This window comes from Epinephelus moara, chromosome 20 (assembly GCF_006386435.1).
Source record: "Epinephelus moara isolate mb chromosome 20, YSFRI_EMoa_1.0, whole genome shotgun sequence".
Classification (NCBI taxonomy): Eukaryota; Metazoa; Chordata; class Actinopteri; order Perciformes; family Serranidae; genus Epinephelus; species Epinephelus moara.
The window spans coordinates 36,810,809-36,816,649 of NC_065525.1; positions in this window are offsets into that span (position 1 = coordinate 36,810,809).

Below are 5,841 nucleotides of genomic sequence, written 5' to 3' on the forward strand. Positions count from 1 at the left end.
ACATTAATAATCCTCCAGGACTGTAACATGCTCATGTTTAACCCAAACAATGTGTCATGTGACTGCAGTTGGTTCGGATCCAGGTCGGAACATGTTCTCACCACAAATGAACCGCACCAGAGTTCGTTTGTAACCGGACTGAGACCACCTCTTCAAGAAGGTCACGGTCCGGTTGTATTTGACAATATGCCAACCTAGAAGATGCCATTTGAAATTTAAATGTGTGAAATGTGTTTTCATCACTTTGTAAATTCAGTATGATTGCACCCGGTGAAGTGCATTCATGAAATCATCATGACTTTGCAATACTCTGAATAAAGTCATAACCCAGTGACAGGAAACTTGGTTATGATAATTTGGACGTGTCAATATTAGCTCACAAACAGAGACATGCAAATAGAGCTATCTCAGCCAGTTTACTTTTGTTCATGGCGGTCTGTGGGACGTCGGTTTCCATGGCAACATTTAGAATGTTCTGTTTACTTTGTGCCCAGTGATATCTGTGGAGGGCCAGTAGAGATGTATATTAACAGCTTGTCCTCAGAATGCCCTCAGATGTTGAGTTGCTGTAGGATGTACATAAGCTTCTACTCAAGATACCCAGTGCATGCGTGTAAACATGTTGACTGTGGGTTTTGTGGTCTTATTGTCATTCTGGGAGCCTGGGGATGTAAGATTTTCAGGAAATCCTCTTTGTTGAGTAACTGAGGAGGAGAACAAGGTGGCAGCAGTAGTTAAAGACCGTGGGCATGGGTACCAGCAACCACAGTCCTAATTACATTTACCAGTGAACCAGAACTCCTCTCTCCATCAAACATGTGAGGGGGGGGGCACATCAGAGTGAGCTGAGCACATGTCAGTAACGGCCTAACTATGAGACTGTAATCATCACTGTGGCTGGGCCCAGCCAAAGCCTCCCGATGCTTCAAAGACAATAGTGGAGGAGGCGCATACATCAGGGGCTTGAGTCGTCTGCCGTGATGGATTTTAAGGCTCTGCTGAAGGGGGATATCCTCTTCAGAGGAAATAGAGGCCAGCAGGTCAGCCCTGTGGTTGACATGAAAAGAGGGAGCAAGTGCTCTGTATGCGTGCATGCGTGCGTGTGTGTGTGTGTATGTGTGTGTGTGTTAACTCCAGAATCCTAAAACCACACTTTCAGTTAATGTTTAATATGATACGTTTTCTTCCTGTATGCTAATGTTGAACTGAGTAACCTAACTAATGTGAAAATAAAACAACACTGTCTCATAGAAATTATGTTTGTACGACACTAAACTGCTTTCTTAATCGCAGCACGTTGTTAAGGCAACAGAATCGCTGCCTGGATAATGTTCAGAGTCAACATTTCTTTCAGGTAACGAAACACTACGTTCATATACCACTAAGGACTCACACGGAGGGGGTTGGGGAGAATAGTGGCCATACAAAGTGCAGGACCTGGACACCAGAGCCAAGGTTTGCATTCAGACTCGTGTCTTAGGTTCAGACAACAAAAGTGCTTTGGTTAAGGTTAGGGATGTTCAATGTTATAAAAGAGGTAATAAAAAATAATGTCACGGTGAATGTCACTGGTATTGCAATGTTAACTTCGTCAAAGAAAGCTATGAAATTTTTCAACAACCTTTTTCCGAAGACGATGAAGAGCTAAAATTAGATCTCGATAATAAGAGACGAAATCTATGTGTCATTGTCGTTGATGAGATGAGACATGACAAAAATGTTAATGGTGGACTGTCGGACATTGAAAGCCGAGAACAGCCATGCTTGCAATTATCTTCAGATGCCACATGAGCAACAGGCTGGTAAACAGTAAAAAGTCAGCACCAGGATGTTTCTCTATGGAGTTAGATTTGTGTCTTTATTACATGCAAGAAAATAATTGATATAAGAGAAAAAAAAATGTTTGAGAGAAAAAGTTTTCACACTGATAGCAAAAAATAATAATATTTGAGAGTAAAAAAGTTTTGAGAGAAAGTATTCTGTCATACAATATAAAAAATAATAATTTGAGATTTAAAAAATGATTTCCGAGAAAAAAAAACTCTCAAAAAACTTTTTTTTTACTCTCAAATATTATTTTTTTTCTATCAGTGTGAAAACATTTTCTCTCAAAAAAAAAGTTTCTCTCAAAACATTTTCCTTCTCTCTCTCAAAACCCAAGTCTTTGCTCTCATGTCAGAATTTTGCTTTTTCTGCGAAAATAATGTCATAGGCAGGGCCACGTTCCTATTGGCCAGCTTCAATCGAATTGACAGCTGGGTGAGGATCGTCTTGGGAGTCGAATTCAACTGAATCATTCATCCACCATGGTCGATTCACCGGCATAGATGCGCTGCGTTATTTGGGAGGGGAGACTCTAATGTTTGGGTAAGATGATGACACAGATGATGAATGATTCAGTTGAATTCGACTCCCAAGACGATCCTCACCCAGCTGTCAATTCGATTGAGACTGGCCAATGGGAACGTGGCCCCGCCCATGACATTAAGCAAAATCCTGACACGAGAGCAAAGACTTGGGTTTTGAGAGAGAGAAGAAAAATAATAATATTTGAGAGTAAAAAAAAGTTTTTTGAGAGAGTTTTTTTTCTCGGAAATCATTTTTTAAATCTCAATTTTTTTTAATATTCTATGACAAAATACTTTCTCTCAAAACTTTTTTTAGTCTCAAATATTATTATTTTTTGCTATCAGTGTGAAAACTTTTTCTCTCAAATATTTTTTTTTCTCTCATATCATTTATTTTCTCGCATGTAATAAAGATACAAATCTAACTCCATATTTCCCGAGCCAGCAAAAAGCAGCATCACTCGTTGGTGCAAGTTGTGAGCTGCGTATTCAGGAGTAAATCAGCTGTGTGTGTCTGGCTGTGGATGGTGGAGCTGTTTGTGGAGTGTGTTGAGCCCGGTCTCACTCCGAAGTCATTGAAATCCGACGCTTGGGCAGTGACTTGCAGCGTCAGAATCCAATGAAAAAGTTGTCCTTTAACATCGGCATGATACGCAGCCAGATGCTGTCCCAGAACGTCAACAACCAACGCACCCAGGGTACCTTGCATGTTGTATGTGGAGGTGTAAACCTAACATCAATATGTGACGAGGGCGGAGTGAGAATGTGTTGGTTTGTTAGTTGCAGCGGTGGCTGTTAGCAGTTAGCCGTTAGCTCCGCTTGCTAGCCGTTGAACGGCAGCGAAGCAAGCAGCCACCAGCCGCTGGACTTCACATCTGTTGATCCCCCGCAGGACTCCACTCAGTCTGGACTGTCTTGGGAGGGTCTGTGGGTTGATCCTGTTTGACAGGTAGGTAGGAGGCTCAGTTATCTGTGAGTGTAGCTGTGCTGTCAGTAAACAGTCTGAACTCAGATCAGTTTTCTCTGACGGAGATTAAAATTTAGTTTCCAACCCTGTAAGACATAAGTTTAAACCTCCAGACTAAGATGTTGCTGATTAACACAAAAAATCAGGTTGAAATTAAGTTATTTTTCTGCTGCTTTTTTATACAACCTGTCACCTTGATTGTAATTTCTAATACATAAATTAGCTTGATTAATTTAAAGATTAAAAAAAAAACATATAGAAAACATAATGACTAAAAGTTGACTTAAACATGATAAATCTTTGTCGACTAAAACTATGAAGGATAAAAATGACTCAAATGTGACTAAAACTAATAAGCATTCTCGTCTCAAGACAAAGATTAAATCTGAAATTGTTGTCAAAATGAACACGGCTTTATCGCAAGATTGCCTATTTTGGTGGGGGGGAAAGACTGCCAGTGAGGATTTTGCAGTTTTACAGTTTTTGCGACTTGCCAGGTACATTCATTAGCTGCATTCCTTCATAATATTAATAGAAAACATAATCTGCTCTGCATTCATTTCCCCTCAAAACATATTTACTGTTTCAAATTAATTGTATATAAATGTAATTCCAAATGGCTTGTCTGGAGAATGGTGGATTTTGTTTTCCCCAGCATGGCATTTTGGCACGTCCCTGTATCTCAGCCTAGTCAGCAGAAGAAACTGTTGACATTGCACATTTCTGCAAACCACAGATTTGTTACATTTGTACTTTTCATACGCGTTATGTCAACATTTCTAAAGTGACATAGTTTATGAGCTGACTTTGTCACCCGGAGGTTGAGGGAATGGTGCATGGCGTGACACCTACGCAGATGGCTGCCAAGCTGTAGGCCACTGTTTGAGAAATCGGTGTGTTTCCAGTGGTGATTGTGGCACCGAAACAGGGTATTTTAAGCCAAAACAAGATCTTTTCCTAACCAGAACAAAGTGGTTTTTGTGCCTAAACATAACCACACAATAACCACAGTGTTGTTGAAATGTAGATGAACATAAAGTTTCAATATAATAATGTACAAATGTTACATACAGTTTATGTGGTTTGCTTAAACATACAATTAGAACATTTATCCTGGCAGTTGGGTATATATGTTTCAATTTAATCAGTAGGAAGAAAGGTTATGATCTGTTTTGAAGGAGAGTACAAGTCCCTAAAGGAGCTATACACACCTAGCAGAATTAAGGCCGCTTCTCTTCAAGCAGATAAAAAGAAGAAAAAGTCAGTAAGAGCAAAACTCGGGTCTCTTCATCAGTGTCAGATGAGACTGTCAGTTTCAATCATGACACACTTTAAATTGGCTCTGAGTAGTTTGCAAGACAAAACAATGCCTCCGTATTTGGCTCGGCCGTGCTGCATACCAAAGTCCTCAGAAAACGCATTGTAAGGACATAAACAGCTGAATATGAGCAACAAAAAGCCATATAGCCAGACTGTGTGGGAGGACATTACCCAGGAAAGGCCTGGCTGGCTCTGAATCTGGACAGTAAGAAAGGCTGGGGCAGCAGTCCCTCGCAGCATTACCAAACCACATACATGTGTGGGGACAAATGAGCAAATATCTTCTGCCAGATTCTCCATCCAAAGCCAAGAGGGAGCTGCTTGCACTGGAAGCCTACGGTATGACTAAGCCGAGTGGGCTTGATGAGTCGACGTAATGGCAGGGGAGCAGACCTGTGTGTCTGCACTGTTTGTTTGTGTACTCTGCTGTGGCACAATGGCGGTCAGGCCTCTCAATACAAGTGGTCATGGTGGTGTCTGGCCCGGAGTAGACAGGGTATGGGGCTGATGGGAGTCTAGCCCAAGGGTTGGTGAGGCGGACTGATCCCAGACAGAGACCAGAGGACCTCAGGAGGCACGTGCTCGGCCGACTCCTGCACTCACCCACTCCCTCTTTTTCCTGGCGTCCTACCCCGGCTCCCACCGCAACACATGTTATAGGATATAAGTGAGTTCTTTTAATAAATTTGGGGGTATTTATTTTTTTCCTCTATTTTGCAAACCACTGTTCCTCATTACCATAAACACAAAAATGTTTCATGTAGATGGGCACTACCAATTCACTGTGGTTTTGCTCCCGTCTCCCTGAGATCCTCATCTTTGCAGTACACTTCATCTTTGCAAAGATAATGGTTTAATTCATGAAATTTAAATGTGACAAGGTGATCATTTTTATCTTGCATTTATTGCAGATTTGGAGCATGTGTCATCTGTCATACTTTAAATCTGAATAAACCTTAAAGAAATTACAATTTACTATCTCTGCTGATACTTCTGCACTGCACCTCTCGAACATATTTCACCTGTGTCTACAAAGTGTTCCCTTACTGTGCTTTTAAGGGAATTTGCAAAGTGGTGTTTCAAAGAAGTCCAATAGATGGCAGACACATACAACACAACGCTGCACAGCCACAGAGCTCTAACAATGTATTTCCCTGGAAAACTGTCACCACCTTACATTACAATGGCAGACACAGCCAACATAAG